Consider the following 20,940-nt stretch of genomic DNA (forward strand, 5'->3'; position numbering starts at 1 on the left):
ATGTATATTATTCCTGGTGTATGATATTGTAGAGAGTGTAAGATAAACCACTATTTAATATAGACCACTGTTTATTGTATTTACTTCTGGGTTATCTCAGTGCAATAACTGTGCATGCTCTGACATAGGAGGAGGAAGGCAGGAAACTGATCCTCCTACTCGGAACAAGCGATACTCCATAATTTTGGGAGGGGAGTCGTGTGAGGGTTTTTTTGGGGGGAGATGGAAAACCGTAGGAGTGAAACGTGACTAGCTCTTTTGCAGATTAAGGGTCAGTTGTGCATTTTTTAATCCCATTTATATCCTATATTTATATTTATATTTTAATGCAATTTGTTATTCAGAAAAGATGCAACCCATGCATACTGCATAAGGTTTTAGCTACTGTATTCAGCAAATCGCAGCGTCTAATGCCGGGCTGAAGGATGGTGGGTAGTAACAACGGCATCTGCTGGACTTTCTCGCCCATCTTCCATAGCCGTGAATTCCTAATTTGCATTTAGAGGTGCCGATTAGCACATGTAACTGTCTTTTTTTAACACCGATCCTTGTTTTTGATCCTCTGACTTTCCCCTGGGGGGGGTGGTGACTTTTTTTTGCGGGGGGGCCCGGCTGGAGGAGTTTGGCTTTGCTCGGCTGCGCCCCAGTCGCCCGCTCCCCGCAGCAGCTTCCGCGAAGGGGTTAAACCCAGAGAGCTTTTCTCTGGCGCCTAGAGAGGACGCAGGAAAGCGGGGGGGGGGGGTGGCGGGAGGCCAATTTCCTGGTCTCTAGACGTCTCTTACGCCAGGGCTGCGGAGATTCCCCTGGCGGGGGAGGGGCGCCAGGTGGGCGAGGAGGCTCCGAGAGGGGGAGGGCAATCAGGAGGGGGGAATCCCCGGGGGGGGAAGGGGAGGGGGGATTCCTGGAAGAGCCAGGTGGGTTTCCCCCAGTTGCGCCCCCTCCCCTTCCGAGTCTCCGCCTTTCCTCGCGGGCTTTTCTGCTCCGTGGGAAGCGCTGCGCCTTCGCTTCTCCTCCTCCTGGGTTGCGGCTTCCGCGAACGGCTCTCCGATCCCCTCCAGGTCCTTCCCCCGAGCCCCCCTCCTGCCCCGCAGCCCCCCCTCTTGGCGCAGCCCGGCTCCCCGCCTGGGGGCTCCCGGGGATTCCCGGAAGGTTGGGCACCCCCGTTCCCACGTTCCCCTCTCGCTGCTGGGGAGGGTCAGCCTGCCAGTGCCTGGAGGGGAGGAGGAGGAGGGGGAGGACGGGGGGAGCTCTGGGCTGGGAGGGAGCGAGGCTGGAGGGGAGGGCGGGGACCCTGCGAGGAGGAGCTGAATGGCGCCTGGAAGGCGGGTGAGGGAGAGCCGAGAGGCGTCCAGGTGGGCTTGGCCAATGGGCTGCCCTGTCCAGGTGGGCTTCCTTTGAGATGGAGCCCCTGAATCTGCCTCTCTTACGTGCCCAGATTCCCCCTCTGGTGACTGCTGCGCCCCTGTTTCTCTCTGCCCACGTAAGTGAACAAACCTCTGTGGAGGTTTTCAGTTTTAGTTTTAGCTCTTTTATGGGCTGTATCAGGGGTCTTCAAACTTAGCCCTTTTATGACTTGTGGACTTCAACTCCTAGAATTCCTCAGCCAGGGACACTGGTTGAGGAATTCTGGGAGTTGAAGTCCACAAGTCATAAAAGGGCCAAGTTTGAAAACCCCTGGGCTGTATGATCTCCACTGAAAAAGAAACTCTCTGCTGTTTTTACAAACAGTTTCCCAAAGAGATCGAGGGGGTTCGGTGAGATTTTTTGAAAGATTAAAAAAAGAATTTCCGGTCAAGGCACAGGCTTGAAAGCCCTAATAACTGCCTGCCGAGCGTTTTGGGGGAAAGAGAGTGGTGTGCACAAGAGGCGGGTGGGTCGAGCAACAGAGAGACTTCCGTTGTTGGTATAAAATGCCAAGTGGATCGTTTTTTTGTTTATATTCTATGGCAGGGCTTCTCAACCTTTTCACAGGTTCTTCCACTTTTAGGACATGGCAATGTTTGAGTACCACCAGTGCTTAGCAAGGTGTCAAAAACTTGATGACTGGGCGGGATTTGGGGTTTTACTGGTTCGATTCATTTGTTGTTATAGAAATGGCTAGTTTGTACTACTATGGAAAAGTCAAAAGTTGAGGTTCGATGTCAATGCTTCATTCTACTGCAACGGAGGAAGTCAGAAGTCAATGCCTTTTCCTTTCCCCTTCTTCCCCCACACTTTCTTCCCTTCTTCCTCCCCATTGTGTCCTACTATTTGCTTTTGTATTTTTGTATTTTATTCCATAATCTAATAAAATGTTGTTGTTGTTGTTATTAGCTGCGAAGTCGTGTCCGAGCCATCGCGACCCTATGGACAACATTCCTCCAGGCCTTCCTGTCCTCTACCATCTTCTGGAGTCCATTTAAGCTCACGCCTACTGCCTTCAGTGACTCCATCCAGCCTCCTCATTCTCTGTCGTCCCCTTCTTCTATTGCCCTCAACCTTTCCCAGCATTAGGCTCTTCTCCAGTGAGTCCTTCCTTCTCATTAGGTGGCCAAAGTATTTGAGTTTTAGCTTCAGGATCTGGCCTTCTAAAGAGCAGTCAGGGTTGATCTCCTCTAGGACTGACCGGTTTGATCGCCTTGCAGTCCAAGGGACTCGCAGGAGTCTTCTCCAGCACCACAGTTCAAAGGCCTCAATTCTTTTGGTGCTCAGCCTTTTTTATGGTCCAACTTTCACTGCCATACATTGCAACTGGGAAGACCATAGCCTTGACTATACGCACTTTTGTTGGCAGGGTGACGTCTCTGCTTTTTAGTGTGCTGTCTAGATTTGCCATGGCTTTCCTCCCGAGGAGCAAGCGTCTTTTAATTTCTTGGCTACAGTCCCCATCTGCAGTGATCTTGGAGCCCAAGAAAATAAAATCTGCCACTACCTCCATTTCTTCCCCATCTGTTTGCCAGGAATTGAGAGGGCCGGATGCCATGATCTTGGTTTTCTTAATGTTTAGTTTCAACCCAAGTTTTGCACTCTCCTTCTTCACTCGCAACAAGAGGCTCTTTAGTTCTTCTTCACTTTCTGCCATTAGAGTGGTATCATCTGCATATCTTAGGTTGTTGATGTTTTTTCCAGCAATGTTACAAACCGTAAAAAAAAAGGAAAAAAGTACTGGTTTTAATTTCTTCAGTGGCGGTTCCTTTGCTCTCAGGCCACGCGGAGGAACCCTGGCGGTGCAGGCTGCCAGAGTCCTGGGCAGTGGAGGGCAAGCGCCCAGCTCGGCCCAGCCTTCCCCAAGGGGGTGCCTGGCTGGGTTTAGCTTCTCATCCAGGTGGCTGCTGCTTGCCTCACTCTCCTTGGCCAAGTTATTATTTTTTTTAATTTTAATTCCATTTATATCCCGCCCTTCTCCGAAGACTCAGGGCGGCTTACAAGCTTAGCAGTAGCCTTCATTCTATGTATATGCCTGCTTATTAGGGCTTTCACACACATACCCCAAGCGGCATTATTACAAAGTCAGCTTAATTGCCCCCAACAATCTGGGTCCTCATTTTACCTACCTCGGAAGGATGGAAGGCTGAGTCAACCTTGAGCCTGGTGGGATGCGAACCTGCACTAATTGCAGGCAGCTGGTGTTACTTAAGGAGGCATTAGCCCACTGCTCCACCAAGGCTCCTTATGGTGTGTTGCTCATGGTGTGTGCGGGAGGCCCACTCACTCTTATGTGAGGAGACCTGGCTTTGTAGCCAAAGCATCCTCAGCAATAGGATGGGAGACCACCAGGAGAAGGGGACAAGGGGATGGCAAAAGGGCAGCAGGGCTCGTCGTGGCCAACTACTATGGCAGGGCTTCCCTCCCCCTCTCTCATTATATCCTTCCTTCCTTCCTTCCTTCCTTCCTTCCTTCCTTCCTTCCTTCCTTCCTTCCTTCCTTCTTTTTCATTCCCTCTTCATTCTCCTTCCCTTTTTCTTCCTTCCCCTCTTTCCTTCTTTTTCCTTCCTTGCTCTCTTCCCCTCTTTCTTTCTTTTCCTTTTTTTCCCCTTTCTCCTTTCCTGTCCCTTCTTGGATGATCAAATGCAGAAGGGGAAACTTTTCTCGATGCCTCCTCGCCTTGTGGTCAAATGCCACTTTTGCTAGTTGTCTGTGGCCACTTCGAAGACTGAGAACAAACCAGGCCCAGTTTATCCCGTGCTTGCATTTAGGGGGGGGGGCCTCCACAGACAACAGTACAGCAAAACTGTCAAAATGGTGGCTGTGATAGTTGACCAGAGCTCCTCCGTTTTTTAGGTGCAACAGCTTTAGCGTTTAGGAGCAGAGGTAGCTTAGTTGCTTTTCTATGAATACATAACCCTTAACAGAGCTCCCCTGCGGGGACCCTGCCATGGTCTAATTGAGACTGGAAATATACCAAAGGGAAATATTTCCTCCCACTTGGCTTTGTCCTGTTTTCCCCACTGGAAATGTCTGTTAGCAACACACAAGGAGGGGATACTTTCCTAAGAGCTCAGAGATCAAGAATTCCAGTGTTAACTTGGATTGTCAACAAAGTTCTCTCTGTGACAAAAAAAAGAACACAAAATTGCTTTCTCCTTCGAACTGGGGCAAGTTGCCTCTCCTCTCCTTCCTTCCCTGCTTTTTTTAAAAAAAAAACTGCCAGAGGCTCTGGTCAGAGGTTTAGTTTTATTTAGTTTAGTTTTATTTGATTTGTATACCGCCCTTCTCCCTAGGGACTCAGGGCGGTTCACAGGGCATATATAAATAACGATACAAAAGTTAAAAGAAAATTAAACCAGTGCCCAGTTAAAAAACAATAATACAATACTAAAAACACCAATTTAAAAACCCATAATCCCCCATCAGGCCAGACCAGCTAATTCAAATAAATGGGTCTTCAGGCCGCAACGGAAGGTTCGGAGGTCTGATGTCATCCGGAGCTCCACCGGCAGTTGGTTCCATAATGCCGGAGCGGTGGCAGCAGGCAGGTAGCGGTGGGCAGAGGCTTCCCATTTTGACCCCTGTCGCTTCTGCGTGGCTCTCAGATCACCTGTCCCAGACCTGCAGACATGTTTGTGTGCATGTGCCCGCATGGGCGGGCGGGGGAGAGTGTCATCCCTTGCAGCCCCCCCCCCCGCCTTCGACACAGACCTCCTGCAATGGCAGGCTGCAGACTAATGAAAGCTGCTTTTTTTTGGGAGTACTTGTTTCTTTTGCTCAATGTGCTGCCGATCGCCTCGTGCCCTGGCCCCCCCTCAGCTCCCGCCCCCAGCCCCGTGGAAGGCTGCAAGAAGCTCCCATCGCAGTTTCTCTTACCTCTCCCATTTTTTAAAAAAATCCCATTTATATCCCACCCTTCTCCGAAGACTCAGGGCGGCTTACAATCTAAAGCACAAATCAACGTGCTTAAGCAATAGCCTTCATTCTATGTATATGGCTGCTTACTAGGGCTTTCAGCCCCCCCCCCAAGCGGCATTATTACAAAGTTACCTTATTGCCCCCAACAATCTGGGTCCTGATTTTACCTACCTCAGAAGGATGGAAGGCTGAGTCAACCTTGAGCCTGGTGGGACTCGAACCTGCACTAATTGCAGGCAGCTGGTGTTACTTAAGGAGGCATTAGCCCACTGCTCCACCAAGGCTCTTGTTTTTCCTCCCCAATGTCACAGCGTGTGGCTGCAAGGGGTGAGACACACAAACACAAACGTGTGCATGGGTCTGGGAGAGGCAAGCTGAGAGGCACACAGAGGCAGCGATGGGGAAGGGGTCCAAATGTGAAGCCTCCTGCCCAGAGCCTCTGGCAGCTAAAAAAGCCCTGAGAAGTGCTCAGAAGGCAGTCCCTTTCCCAGCTCGCTTCTCCCTCCCTCCCTCCCCTACTTCTCTTTCCTTCCTCAGAGTTCAGGAAGGGATGACGGGAGAGGCAGAAATGACCAGCGCTGCCGGTGGCCATGCTGCCCCCGGCTGCCACTATCCCACACAGGCAGGGGCAGTCCCAGTGAAAGGGAAGCCTGGTGGCTGCAAGGCTTGGTCAGCAAGTGGGCGTGGCGCTGATATATATTTTTTATTTTATTTATTTTAATCCCATTTATATCCTGCCCTTCTCCGAAGACTCAGGGCGGCTTACAATCTAAGCACAAATCAAATGTGCTTAGCAATAGCCTTCATTCTATGTATATGCCTGCTTATTAGGGCTTTCGCCCCCCCCCAAAGCGGCATTATTACAAAGTCAGCTTATTGCCCCCAACAATCTGGGTCCTCATTTTACCTACCTCGGAAGGATGGAAGGCTGAGTCAACCTTGAGCCTGGTGGGATGCGAACCTGCACTAATTGCAGGCACCTGGTGTTACTTAAGGAGGCATTAGCCCACTGCTCCACCAAGGCTCATATACTCGTGGGGGCCATCAAAGCCGGAACACACACAGCCTTAGTTCCACAAGACAGTCCTGGAGCCAGCGAGGCCTCCCCCGCTGTCTCTGCCCAGCCCTCTGCGGATACACAGAGAAGACGGTGAGCGCACAAGCACTGCTGTCCTGGGGGAAGGGAAGTGCTTCTCTTGCCTTTTTTCTTGCTCATACCAGTTGCTCGCCGCTTCCTCTTTGCGTGCCCAGGAGGCGGGGTGGGGGTAGCTCCTTGCTGGCCCTTTCCTGCCAAAACCTCCTTTTATATCCTCTCCTCTCCCCCCCCTTTCTCTTTAGGGCACCTTCAGCTTCCGGAAGTGCCGATCAGCTGGAGCCTGCTGCTAATCCTGGGGCCTCTCGACAGCCCTGCAGCTTCAGCTGTCTCTCCCTCAGGCTTGTGTGACACTGCTGCTGCTTCAGCTCATTCCTTTCCCCTCCACTTCCACTTCTCTAGGATGGCCGAGTACCACCTGCCAGGTGCCAAAGGACCACCGGTGGTACACGTACCACCGGTTGATTAGCCCTGCCTTAGGAAAGAAAAGGCCTCGACTCCATTTGATTAAAGCAAAAGGTTATTTTACTAAGAGTGTTGGTTGCTGTAAATTGAAGCCAGCTCTGAAATCACCACACTCGCTGGATGCAAAATAAGGGGTAGGTTTGCCCCCAGCCCATCTCTCCCTCCGTGACCAGCCCATTTCCAGCCAACCATTTTGAGAACTCTGAGATGTTTCGGGATAATACACATATTTGTCAGGGTGCCTGGCCATGGGATGCTGGTACAAACAGGATCTGGTTGCTCTGATCCCTCTCACCTGTCATTTCCCCCCTTCCTGATTTCCTATCACACACACACAAAGATTTATTGCCCTTTCATCTTTCTTCCTTTCATCCTCCCTCCCCCTTCTTTTGGATGGCAGAATGCCTCTGAGGCCCCAGCTGAGGCAGGCAGAGTGGACACTGGTGCTTTAAATCTTGCAGAGGCTTTAGGCATCATTTCATCAGTTAAAGCTTCCACGTCTGCTGGGAATTAGCTGCTGGTGAAGCTGGGCAGTGGCTGCTCCCTCCCAGGGTTGGCGCCCATGAAAGAAGGACACAGAGATCTCTCGGGGTGAGGGCTCCGCTGCTCCTGGGACGAACACCGAACCACGAGGAGCGGTGGACCTCGTTTATTTATAGTATAAGCAACCAATCATGTTTTATTATTGTTCAAATCAACCAATCAGGATTAAATGGTTTTACATAGTGCCAATCCTGCATGATTTAAGTACACACGTGCTCTTCTAAACCTATCCTGAAAGGAGACATTGGTGTTAATAGTAGATTCAAATACAGTAATGACCAATCACCTGCAGGAGGCGTCAGAATTTGCCTTATATGGAATAGCCAATGGTGTGAAAGATTCTGTAATGATGCCCTTATATGGCTGTAACCAATGACATCTCTCCTAGGTTTCTTTGTTTACTTCCTTATACATGATTCACTGAAGACTTTCCATGGTAGAAAAGTACTAGCCAGCTTCATGTATAGGAACAGAGATCATGGTTATTCTAACACACGTCTCTGAAATTGCCTCGAAAGGTTTGACTATAACCCTTTTGGGATAATTTTCAGGCTGAAAACACATGGACTTTCCACATATGTACATTTGTATGTGTGTATATTTGTATTTCTCTCTCTATGCATATATCAACAACTGTATAATCTATTCCCAGCACTTCCAGATATATTTGAGCATAACCCTTTGCACTGTTAAGAATTTGTGATTGACCCAAGTCAAAAAGAGAATTTCAGGACGGAATGGATATTTGAATTTGGATCTCGGTAGTCTTCCATGTGTCAAATGAATCATAATATAAGAAGTTATTCTTGTATTGTGGCATGTTTGCTTATTCATTGTAATATATACTTTTTTTCTTTTTTTCACATCTTCTGCAACATTTTATAAACAACTAAAGGTACACTTTTCTTTGAATCTTACAGACAAAGAGGATGGCAATAAGAGCACCCTGGACAACTGAGAATAACAAGCAACATTGAAAAGGAAAACAAATCAATATTTTCCATTTCCTCCAGAAAGCCACACAATTCTTCACCTTCCTCAGCAGCTGAGAGAGAAACAAGAGAAAAATCAAGACGAGATTTCACGCTGGAAAAAGTAGACTTTATGAAACTCGAGGATACATTACATGAAAAATCAAGGGAGATTATTTTTCATTCATGAAAAGAGGGAAATATCTGGAAGTCAGTGGCAAGAAAGGGTCAATTAGACAGGCACATAGAGCACACAATACCCTGTGCAGGAAAAAAAATGGTTTGAATCAAAGCACTACTACACAAGGGATCAACCATATGTTTTTCCGATCTGTAGGACAAGTTTCAGTTACTGTTCCAGTGTGGTGATACACCAGAGGATTCACACAAGGAGGCAAACTGTTTAAATGTCCCGAGTGTGGTAAACATTTCAGTCAGAATTCCTACCTGGTGACAAGGTGAAACACCAAAGGACTCACATAGGAAAGAAATCATATGAGTGTCCAGATTGTAGGAAAAGATTCATTAAAAAATTCCAGCTCATGAGTCACCAGAGAATAGAGAGAGGAGAGAAATCCTTTGAATGTTTTGATTGTGGGAAGAGTTTCAGTCAGAATTCCGACCTGGTGAGACACCAGAGGACTCACACAGGAGAGAAACCCTTTGAATGTGCTCTCTGTGGGAAAAGTTTCAGTGAGAATTTCAGCCTGGTGATACACCAGAGGACTCACACAGGAGAGAAGCCGTATGAGTGTCCAGATTGTGGCAAAAATTTCAGTCACAATTCCAACCTTGTGAAACATCAGAAGACTCACACAGGAGAGAAACCCTTTGAATGTTCTGATTGTGGGAAAGGTTTCAGTCAGAATTATGAATTAGTGATACACCAGAGGATTCACACAGGAGAGAAACCATATGAGTGTCTGGTTTGTGGGAAAAGTTTCAGTTATCGTTCCAGTCTGGTAATACACCAGAGGATTCACACAGGAGAGAAACCTTTTGAATGTCCTGATTGTGGGAAAAGTTTCATTCGGTTTTGTCACCTGGAGACACACCAGAGGACTCACACAGGAGAGAAACCGTTTAAATGTCCTGAGTGTGAGAAAAGTTTCAGTCAGATTTCTAACTTGGTGTCACACCAGAGGACTCACACAGGAGAGAAACCCTTTGAATGTCCTGATTGTGGGAAAGATTTCAGTCACAATTCCAGCCTGATGATACACCAGAGGACTCACACAGGAGAGAAACCCTTTGAATGTCCTGATTGTGGAAAAGGTTTCAGTCACAATTCCAGCCTGGTGAAACACCAGAGGACTCACACAGGAGAGAAACCCTATGAATGTCCTGAGTGTGGGAAAACTTTTAGTTATAATTCCAGCCTGGTAACGCACCAGAGGATTCACACAGGATAAAAACTAGAGTGTCCAGACTATTGTAATAGTTTTAGTAAGAATTGCAGCCTGGTGAAACACCAAAGGACTCACACAGGAAAGAAATCATATGACTGCCCAGATTGTGGGAAAAGATTCATTAGAAAAATTCCAGGTCATGAGTCACCAGAGAATACACACAGGAGGCAAACCATTTGAATATCTTGATTGTGGGGAAAATTTCAAGGAAAATTCCTATCTGGTGAACCACCAGAGGATGCACATGGGAGGAAAGCTGTATGAGTCTCCAGATTGTGGTAAACGTTTCAGTCGGAATTCCAGCCTGGTTATATATCAGAGGACTCACACAGGAGAAAAACCCTTTGAATGCTGTTTTGTGGGGAAAGTTTCAGTCATACTTACAACATGGTGATGCAGCAGATGATTTTCATGGGGGGGGGGGGAGACCTGTCAAATATCCAATCCATGGAATGTACTTCAAGCGTAAATCACCACTTATTGAACACAAGGAATTTGACATGAGGGAAAAGTTAATGAATTTTTAAAAGATTTGATTTTCATTTTTGATCTCCCATTGGGAGTGTAGGACAGAAATTAACTATTTAAATTCTGGCCTGATGCTTTTTGGTCAACTAATATCAGGTATAGACCAGCTGGTGGAGAGAAATCAGTGGAAATTGTTATTTTAATAAAGGCTAACTTCTTATTTCTAGTTATCAGCAGAAATTACTGCAGATATTTCCTTTTGCAGAAGTTGTGCAATTTGTCAAAAAGGTTTTTGGGTGGTGTTTTTTGTATATTGATTATGGAGTTCCCACTTGTGGAGTCTCATTCTTCTAACTTGGTGTCCTCCAGATTTTGAGCGCCAGAATTCCCCAGCCAACATATACGGTAAATAGTCCTCGAGATACCAATTGTTATCTCAATTACGGTTGCATCTTGCAATGGTGGTTAAGCAAGGCTACCTTGATGAACTATCCCACCTCCTTCTCTCCCTGATGAAGCCGTTAATCAAATTGCAAGTCCTCTATACTTTTTGAACCTCAAGTTTGTGAAGGAAGAGCAGGACATGCATCCGTGGGCGATGTTAGCATGTCATGAAAGCACAGACCCAGATTTGCCTTCCAAAGACCTCCTTACCCTTTTAGTTCCCCCCAGGCCTTTCCCTTCCCCACGGGGTCCCCCACAGCCTTTTTCCCACTCCCATTGGATCCCTTCAATCCTTAATCCTGACTCCCACCACACCACGCCTCACAGCCTCCTCCTCCATACCTTTTGAAGATCTCTGAACCTCAAGTTGGTGAAGGAGGGCAGGGGCCATATGGTGGACTTGTGAAAGCAGCTGCTACTTTGCCACGCCTGCCTCTGGGTCAAAATGGTATTTTTGTGACAGTTCTAGGCTGCATCGAGAGAAACAGTGTTGACACAACAAGAAGAGATAGAATTGCTTTACACAGCGCTGGTGACACCACATACTGTGTCCAGTTCTGGTTGTTGTGGCTGCTCCATCACTGGCGTTTTTCAAAAACAAGCTGGACAGCCTTTGAGTGGGATGGTATAAGGTTCCTGCCTTGAGCAGCGGGTTCGACTAGAAGACCCCCAGGTTCCCTTCCAACCCTATGATGCTATGTTTCCATGAATTTAGACACAGTTTAGAAAATAGATGCAGAACAACCCCATGAACCTGCTCGTCCTAAAGGGGCTTATTTTTTTTTTAAAAAAAATTTTTATCTGGAAAGTGAATATAAATACAAACTCCACAAAAATGATTTTCTTCAAAAATAAAACAAGGGTAGACAAAACCTTTGAAGTATTCTTCAATATCTTCATAAATGACTTAGATCAGGGGTAGGCAACCTCGGCTCTTTGATGACTCATGGACTTCAAGTTCCAGAATTCCTGTGTCAGCTATGCTGAATTCTGGGACTTGATGTCCATGAGTCATCAAAGAGCCGAGGTTGCCTACCCCCGACTTAGATGACGGAATAGAAGGGGAACTCATAAAATTGGCATATAATACTAAGATGGCAGGAATATCCAACACGGCAGAAGACAAGCTCAGGATCCAAGAAGATCTTAACCGACTTGAACAGTGGGCTCTATACAACAAGATGTAAATTAATACGGAAAACAGCCAGGTTTTATACCTTGATAGGAAAAAGCAAAGTAGAGATTAGACAAAACCTGCCTCAAAAACAGTAACTGTGAGAGGGATCTGGCAGTCCTAGTGGAGGACCACTTAAAACATAACACAGCAGTGTGCAGCAGCAGCCAAACCTAATAAAATCCCAGGTTGTATAAACAGGCATAGAAGCCAAATCACATGAAGTATTAGTATAGCTTTATAAAACTTTAGTAAGGGCACACTTGGAAAACTGCATCCCGTTTTGATCACCACATTACACAAAATACGTCGAGACTTTGGAAAAAGTGCAGAGAAGAGCAACTAAGATGATTGAAGGCCTGGAGACAAAAACATGAAGTCTAGAAAAGAGAGTCTATTTGAGGGGCTAGCACAAAGAAGAGGGGGCCGAGTTATTTTCCAAAGCACCAGAAGGCAAGACAAGAAACGATGGAAACTAATCAAGGCGAGAAACATCCTGGAATTAAGGAGAAACTTCCAGAATCCACAATGGGAAGTTCCAATACCTGATTCAATGGAAGAGCTATCCATTGACAGAAGCTAGGTGGGTAAAGGCTGAACATGTAAAAGCAGATTATTTGGTGAAGTGATTCCCCAGAATAGTTTGGTGAAGTATCCCCAAAGCCTGGGGTCCCAGAGGAGACGAGGGAACATGGTATAATGTAAACTTGTTTTCCAGGTTCCTTCCAACTTCTGGGGGGGATAATAATAATAATAATAATAATAATAATAATAATAATAATAATAATAATAATAATAATAATAATAATATGATGATGATGATGATGATGATGATGACATCACCCCTCGCCCTTCTCTTCATTAAAATAGACATACCCAATTCCAGCAGCAGTTCCTTATATGTTTTAGCCTCCAGTCCCCTGATCATCTTTGTTGCTCTTCTCTGTACTCTCTCAACAACTTTTTTACATTCTGGTGACCAAAACTGGATGCAGTATTCCAAGTGTGGCCTTACCAAGACATTGTAAAGTGGTATTAATACTTCATGTGATTTTGATTCTGTCCCTCTGTTAATGCAGCCTAGCACCGTGTTGGCTTTTTTGGCAGCTGCAGCACACTGCTGGCTCATATTTAAGTGATTGTCCACTAGGACTCCGAGATCCCTCTCACAGTTACTACCTCTGAAAAAGTGAGCTTACAGCCTATTCTGCTGAGTTCCTGCCCCAAGCTTTGGAAATCATTCCGCATAAGAGTACATCCTTTTGGGACAGATTGTTAGTGCCAAGATGTACAATACCATCCTTGCTGACGTTGTTGACTATTTTGAAAATACACTTCTTGTCCCTACTGGCAGTAGGACCTGGAAGACACCTGATCTCTTTTTTTTATTAAGTTTATTGTTTAAAAACATTGGACACAGTACCAGCGGGCTGACAAGCCTTCTTGTCTACAATGTTCAAATATATATATATACATGTATATATGTACATCAAAGATACACTTAAATACACTTAAGTTACAAATCAGTGAAATAACACAATATTTAAAACAGTGAGCCAGTCTGTAAAACCTAATAGAGACCTTTCTTTTTTTCCCGCCAAAGATACAATTTGTTCCAAATTCTATAGTAATCTGATTGATCTTTATTCTTTAGTTCCAAAGTTAGTTTGTCCATTTCTGCACAATCCCAAATTTTCCTAATAACCTCATTTTCTCCTGGAATCTCATTCCTTTTCCATTTTTGCGCAAATGACATTCTAGCTGCTGTGATAATATGGATCATCAAATATAGCACATCTTTAGGATATTTCTCTTTCGTAATTCCCAATAAGAAAAATTCTGGACTAAACTCAATATCTTGTTTTAGTATTTCTTTCAGCCAAAACCAAATCATTTTCCAAAATTTTTGTGTTTCACTGCAAGACCACCACGTATGGAAATATGTGCCTATCTCTTCAGAGCACTTCCAACATTTGGGAGATGCTGTTGTATACATTTTTGCTAAACGGGCTGGGGGAAGATGCCATCGATAAAACATTTTAAATAAATTTTCTTTATAAGATGAGGCCAGTGTTATTCTTTTATTTCTGTCCCAGAGTGTTTGCCAAGTATCTAAATCAATGCTATGTCCTAGATTGTTAGCCCAAATCAACATGGGATCCTTCACTTGCTCTTCAAACAGCTTGTATCCCAAGAGCAAATTGTATAATTTCTTTATCTGTTTGGTGTCTGGGCCCAATAATATTTTATCCAATGCTGTTGACACCTGATCTCTTTTGAAACCTCTGTATCCTTTCCTAAATTTACATCCCTTATAATTGAATCACCAACCAGAAGGTGGCTTCTCTTTTTGGGTACCTTTCTCTTCTTGCATGACTGATGTGTAATACCTGATTCGCACTTCTCCCTGTCAAAAACAAGTTCTTCATCTCGGACCATGGTCCCATGCTTATTTGACTTATCATCACAACTACCTTGACCTGTCTCCTTAATGTCCCTATTAAGGTCAGCAAGGGCACTGTGTCAGTTATGCAGGGACACAGCAAAAGCTTTGTGTTTATGGGTTCACAGCTCTCACCCTGCCAGATCCCATGGTTGTCCATACTGCCCTTCTCCTGCAGGATCTTTGCGGTGGGGGGGGGGGCTGATAGCGCAGAGGCTCAATAGAGTAGAAGGGCTGAATTGGACACCTAATTTCTGCCTGAACAGCACAGATTACAGACCCTAGATAAATAATCTGTCCTTGTAGACTAGTGATTTGTGTACAGGTAGGACAGTTTCCCAGTTTGAAAACAGTGCTGCAAAAGCTTTGTCCAGACTTTCTCTTGGACTGGATTTCTCTAAATGGATGGGAGAGGCAGAAAGCTGTGGAGAGCCAAATCCAACCATCCTGCCTAAAAATGGACCTGGGTTGCACCAAGGGGCCCACCAAGCTGCCATCACGAAATGGCCCTGGAAGGAGTGATCATAGAGTTCACTCCATTCCCCCAAGGATGGCAAGAGAATGACTAGCTCAACAGAAGGTCCTGGGGAGGGTGACACTGATTCCAATGAGGACCCCTTGATAAGTGGCCCGATTACTCTGGTCACAGTCCCCATTGAACGGGTAGTTCAAAAAAGGCAACTTAGCAGCCCTTCTGCGCTCAGGGTGCACTAGACGCCTGGCTATCCTTGCCTTGGTTGAGAAGCTAGGAAGCAGACTTAGACCACTGAATGGGCCAGTGGCATTTTTGTCAGCTGGAAAGACCTGTAGCAAAGGGGATTCCAGCGACTCTCATCCCCGAGCTGATAGAAATGCAGGTGGGGGTTTCATCACAGCACTGGGTATGGAAAGATTCTTGGTGCTATTAGTATGGCTATGGAAATGGAACTCCTATGTGAAACGGAGGAGGCTATTAAAAATTCCAGCGGACTAAAGCACAGAACTCCTGCTGGGTGCTAAACTGCCTAAATCCAAACTTTATTCAATAACTCGTAGGGAATTGTAGGAGTGAGGGGCTTTCATAGACAAAGTTTTAAAAAGAGGGTTCATCTAACCGGCTCAACCCAGGATGGCTGTCCTGTTCTGGGAAAAAAGGACAGGTCCCTTCCTCTATGGATAGACTAGGGGAAGACAACCTTGGCTCTTTTATGACTCGTGGACTTCAACTCCCAGAATTCCTGAGGCAGACATGCTGAGGGGAAAGGGAGAGGTTTCCAAGCTGAGCCAAGCTGGCTCAGGAATTCTGGGAGTTGAAGTCCACAAGTCATAAGAGCCAAGGTTGCCTATCCCTGGGATAGACTGTTGTTGTTAGCTGCGAAGTCGTGTCCGACCCATCGCGACCCTATGGACAACGTTCCTCCAGGCCTTCCTGTCCTCTACCATCTTCTGGAGTCCATTTAAGCTCACACCTACTGCTTCAGTGACTCCATCCAGCCACCTCATTCTCTGTCGTCCCCTTCTTCTATTGCCCTCAATCTTTCCCAGCATTAGGCTCTTCTCCAGTGAGTCCTTCCTTCCTCATTAGGTGGCCAAAGTATTTGAGTTTTAGCTTCAGGATCTGCCCTTCTAAAGAGCAGTCAGGGTTGATCTCCTCCAGGACTGACCAGTTTGATCGCCTTGCAGTCCAAGGGACTCGCAGGAGTCTTCTCCAGCACCATAGTTCAAAGGCCTCGATTCTTTGGCGCTCAGCCTTTCTTATGCTCCACCTTTTACTGCCATACATTGCAACTGGGAAGACCATGGCCTTGACTATACGCACTTTTGTTGACAGGGTGACGTCTCTGCTTTTTAGTGTGCTGTCTAGATTTGCCATGGCTTTCCTCCCCAGAAGCAAGTGTCTTTTAATTTCTTGGCTACAGTTCACATCTGCAGTGATCTTGGAGCCCAGGAAAATAAGACTATAGAGGGCTAAACGGTATGTGTTCAAAATGTTTACCTGCTGCCCCTAATGAAGGACATACTAGCACACCTGGCGAAAGGCAAGTTTTAAAAAAAATCAAACTGGGCTTATGAGAAGCATATTACCGAGTAAGAATTAAAGAGGGTGATGAGTGGAAAACAGCATGCCCATTGGGATGCTTTCAATTCAGAGTTCTTTGGACTCTTAAGAGCTAGCTGGGGCAGGTCCAACATTAGCTGTGTAACAGGAAACCAATGCAGAGAGACTCCCTACTGCACACTGATCTCATCCCGATCAACTGCAGAAGAAGCCTGCATGGTTGTGAAGAACGAAAACGGGCGGTCCTCACTTAGCGACCACAATTGTGACTGGCAATTCTGTTGCTAAGTTTCGTGAAAAAACACCTGGCCGCTACAGGCTTTTTGACCTCACTTTGCCTCTGGTCATTAAACAAATCACTGCGGACACCTGAGTGAGACATCGTCTGGTTGCTACTTGTGATTGTATTTCTGTCTTCCCCGTGAGCTTTAGCTTGTGATAACACGGGTGGGGAAGCACGCGAACGGCTATCACGTGATTGTGGGACAGTTTGACGGTTTAAAATGCAAGGGTTGTTTGCAAAGCTGTTTTTGTTTGTTTGTTTACACCATCGCAATCTTGAATGGTTACTAAATGCGGCGAATGGTACGTAAGGGAGGACTATCCGTATTACACCCAGCAAAAAAAAAAAAAGCCATTTGCAGTGGATGTCATTTGCTGGAAGGATAGCAGGGAGGAAATAATTGTACCCAGCTGGTGGATTATCCAGAAGGATTTGGAGCACCCTGGTGAGGAAAAACAGTGCTCTTAGAGGTCCTCCTTCTTCTGGGATTGATGGAGGCGTTTGGGATTATGAGCACACACAAATGGATGGCTTGGTGAGCTGAGCTCTTTCCAAGAAGCTGCCACAGGGAGCACAGCCACTTCTTAAAAGCCCCTTCGCCATGGTTTGGAAACAGCAGGCTAGTTGGAGAAGGCTGAAGGGGATGTGGGTTCTACAAAGCTGGAGTTAACAGACTCAGTAGGTGATGAACTGGACTTTGATGTGATGAAGTTGGTGGTAAGTGGGGAACGGACTTCCCATATCTAACTGGAAAACAATTTGGACTAGGCTCATTGGGGAAAAAGGATTGACTGAAAGGTTTATGATTTGGGGGAATAAGACACAATTGTTCTCTTATTGTGCTCAACCAAAATCTTAAGAAAAAAATATTAATAAGAATCGAACAAAAGGTAGTTCATCCCGGACAAGTCAGAGACAATGAACATGGTGACTTATTGTAAATAAGAAGCCGTTCTAGATTTTTTACAAGTTAAATGAAATATAATTAACAAAGTGCTTTTATGTTTTCACTTTGCTGTTGGTTCACTCGTTAACAACTTTGCCTCTCTCTATAGTAGGCAGATGAAGTTCAAATTGATTGCAAAGAGAGGTAAAGGTAAAGGTTCCCCCGCACATGCGTGCTAGTCGTTTCCGACTCTAGGGGCCGGTGCTCATCTCCGTTTCAAAGCCGAAGAGCCAGCGCTTGTCCGAGGACGTCTCCGTGGTCATGTGGCTGGCATGACTAGACGCCAAAGACGCACGGAACGCTGTTACCTTCCCACCGTAGTGGTCCCTATTTTTCTACTTGCATTTTTACGTGCTTTCGAACTGCTAGGTTGGCAGAAGCTGGGACGAGTAACAGGCGCTCACTCTGCTACACGGCACTTGGGATTTGACCCGCCAAACTGCCGATCTTCTGATTGACAAGCTCAGCGTCCTAACCCACTGAGCCACGTTTCTAAATTTTCAGCCTGCTTTGCAAGGGGAGGAAACTAAGATTGCTACAATGTATTTATGAATATTTAACTGGGGGACATAATACATGTAAATCTTTTTGTTTTTGATGCATATGTCAATATTCCAACTGATGAATCCACCCAAGCAAACACCTTTGAGACACTGCGATCTCTTAATGTAAAATTTTATTGAGTACATCATTTCAGCACACATAAAAGCAAAACCAGCTCTGGTAAACCCCAGCCCAAACCCCTATTGTAAAAGAATAGAATTTCCCCTCCCATTTGTGGGTGGGTCACATTGCCCAATTTGGTGCAATTATCTGTTATGAGAAAATATCTCTGAGTCGAACCAGGAGGCACCTTGTGAATAGTCCTCGATTCTCGTGGTCTGCTTTCTTTATCTTTGTAGACTGCATTCCAATTCCCCCATCCTCCCTCCCACGTTCATTGGCAAGCTAAGAAGCAATATTTGTCGCACCAGAAAAGTGAGCTTCAAGCTTGACACAATTTTTCTCTTTTAAAATGCTGTGTCTATCCTTGTTTTGTTTTTAAAAATTTCTCTTTTTTGGAGTTCATAATTTATATTAATTTTCATACACACACACACACACACATTACGAGAATCAGATTCATGGGGCTGCTCTTTACCTATTTTCTAAACTGCCTGTAAATTCACAGAAATATAGCATTATAGGCTTGGAAAAAATCATTTTTGTGGAGTTTATATTCACTTTCCAGATAAAATATTTTTTTTAAAAAAAATTAAGCCCCTTTAGGAGAAGCAAGTTCATGGGGTTGTTCTGCACCTATTTTCTAAACTGCCTCTAATCTAGGAAACATAACATCATAGGCTTGGAAGGGAACCTGGGTGTGTGTGTCTTCTAGTCCAACCCGCTGCTCAAGGCAGGAGCCTTATACCATTTCACTCAAATGGTTGTCCAGCCTGTTCTTGAAAACCTCCAGGGATGGAGCACCCACAATGTCCGGAGGCAAGCTATTCAATTGATTAATTGCTCCCACTGACAGAAAATTTCTCCTTACTTCTTGTTTCAACAAGCTTCCACCCATTATTTCTTCTGCTCTCAGGTGCCCTAGAGAATAAGTCAATCCCCTCTTCTTGGTAACAGTCCCTCAAGTACTGGAAGACAGCTATCATGTCCCTCCTAATGACCCTTTCTCATCTTTGATCTCCCAGAGACAGCAACCATTCTCCGTGCACCCACAATTCTTTAACACTCCCAAGCAACAGTGACCCAGAAGCAGACACCAATTTGACGCAGAGGCAGGCATGGCAAAATAGCAGCTCCTTCCACATGTCTCTCGCATGGCCCAGGGCTAAATCCCAGACACAATCACAATGCAGTCATGTAGCCCAGATATGCATGTCCTGCCCTCTTTCCCCAACATAAGTTTCAGAGATCTTCAAAAGGTATAGTGGAGGAGGCTGTGATGCCTGGTGGGGTCGGAGTCAGGCCTAAGGATTGCAGGGATCCAGTGGGAGTGAGAAAAAGCTTGTGAGGACCCTGTTGGGGAGGGAAAGGCCAATGGGGAACCTACGAAGGAGGGAAAGGTCTGGGAGGATCCAAATGTTAGAATAGGGGAGGCCTTTGGAAGGCAAACCTAGACCTGTGCTAGGCCTCCAAGAGCTTCCCCAAACCCTGAGGTAGCCACCATTGTACTTAACAACTTGCACATTCCTTTGATGGCTTCATCAGAGAGAGAGAGAGGGGTGTGTGGGTAGTTCAGTAAGGTAATCTCACTTAACCACCATTAGAACATGCAACTGAAAGCAGCAGGCCCAATTATAGTTGTATCTCGAGGATTACTTATAAGGTCATTGGGGAATTATGGCGCTCATAATCTGAAAGACAAGGTAGAAGACGAAAACTACACATGTTGGAATTTCATAATCAATATACAAAAAACACCACCCAAAAGCCTTTTTGAGGAATTCCGCAACTTCTGCAAAAGGAAATATCCAGAAATTTCTGCTGATAACCAGAAACAGTTAGTTAGCCTTTAATCAAACTGTTTCCACTTTTCTATCTCCACTTAGTCGTGTTGCGTGGTGGCGCAACAGCTCCCTTTGTTCTTGGATGAAGCTGATTATCTAGACCCGTACCAATCGGGTTTCAGGCCCGGGTACAGCACGGAGACGGCATTGGTCGCGCTGGTGATCTCTGGCGGGCTCGGGACAGGGGCTACTCCTCTGTCCTAGTCCTTTTAGACCTCTCAGCGGCTTTTGATACCATCGACCATGGTATCCTGCTGCGACGTCTCAGGGGGTTAGGAGCGGGAGGCACAGTTCTCCAGTGGTTCTCCTCCTACCTTCTGGGACGCTCGCAGTTGGTGTTGGCAGGGGGGCAGAGATCGACCTTGAGACCTCTCATTTGTGGAGTTCCTCAGGGATCGGTTATCTCGCCTCTCCTGTTCAACATCTATATGAAGCCGCTGGGTGAGATCATTCGTGGTTTTGGAGTTGGGTATCATCAATATGCTGATGATACCCAGCTTTTTATTTCGACCCCAAACCACCCCAGTGATGCCCTCGACGTGATGTCCCGCTGCCTGGAGGCGGTCCGGGTCTGGATGGGGAGGAACAGGCTTCGACTCAACCCTGACAAGACTGAGTGGCTGTTCGTGCCAGCATCCCGGGAAATTCCAATTATTCCATCTCTGGCCATGGGGGGGTGAGCTATTACCCCCTGTAGATAGGGCGCGCAACTTGGGGGTCCTTCTAGATTCACAGCTCTCTTTAGAAGAGCATTTCGGAGCTGTGACTAGGGGGGCCTTTGCCCAGGTTCGCCTGGTGCGCCAGTTGCGACCCTATCTAGACCGGGATGCC

The 20,940-nt window shown here is 46.1% G+C and overlaps 1 long non-coding RNA gene across 1 annotated transcript; it reads left to right on the plus strand.

The window, feature by feature from the left end:
• Window positions 1–1,281: 1,281 nt before the first annotated feature.
• On the plus strand, window positions 1,282–10,494 carry LOC310636869. The gene is made up of 2 exons (XR_014491822.1): window positions 1,282–1,480; window positions 8,347–10,494. It is a non-coding gene; the product is annotated as an uncharacterized lncRNA (long non-coding RNA).
• The last annotated feature ends 10,446 nt before the right edge of the window (window positions 10,495–20,940 follow it).

Source organism: Vipera ursinii (genome assembly GCF_947247035.1).
Source record: "Vipera ursinii genome assembly, chromosome: 2".
Taxonomy (NCBI): Eukaryota; Metazoa; Chordata; class Lepidosauria; order Squamata; family Viperidae; genus Vipera; species Vipera ursinii.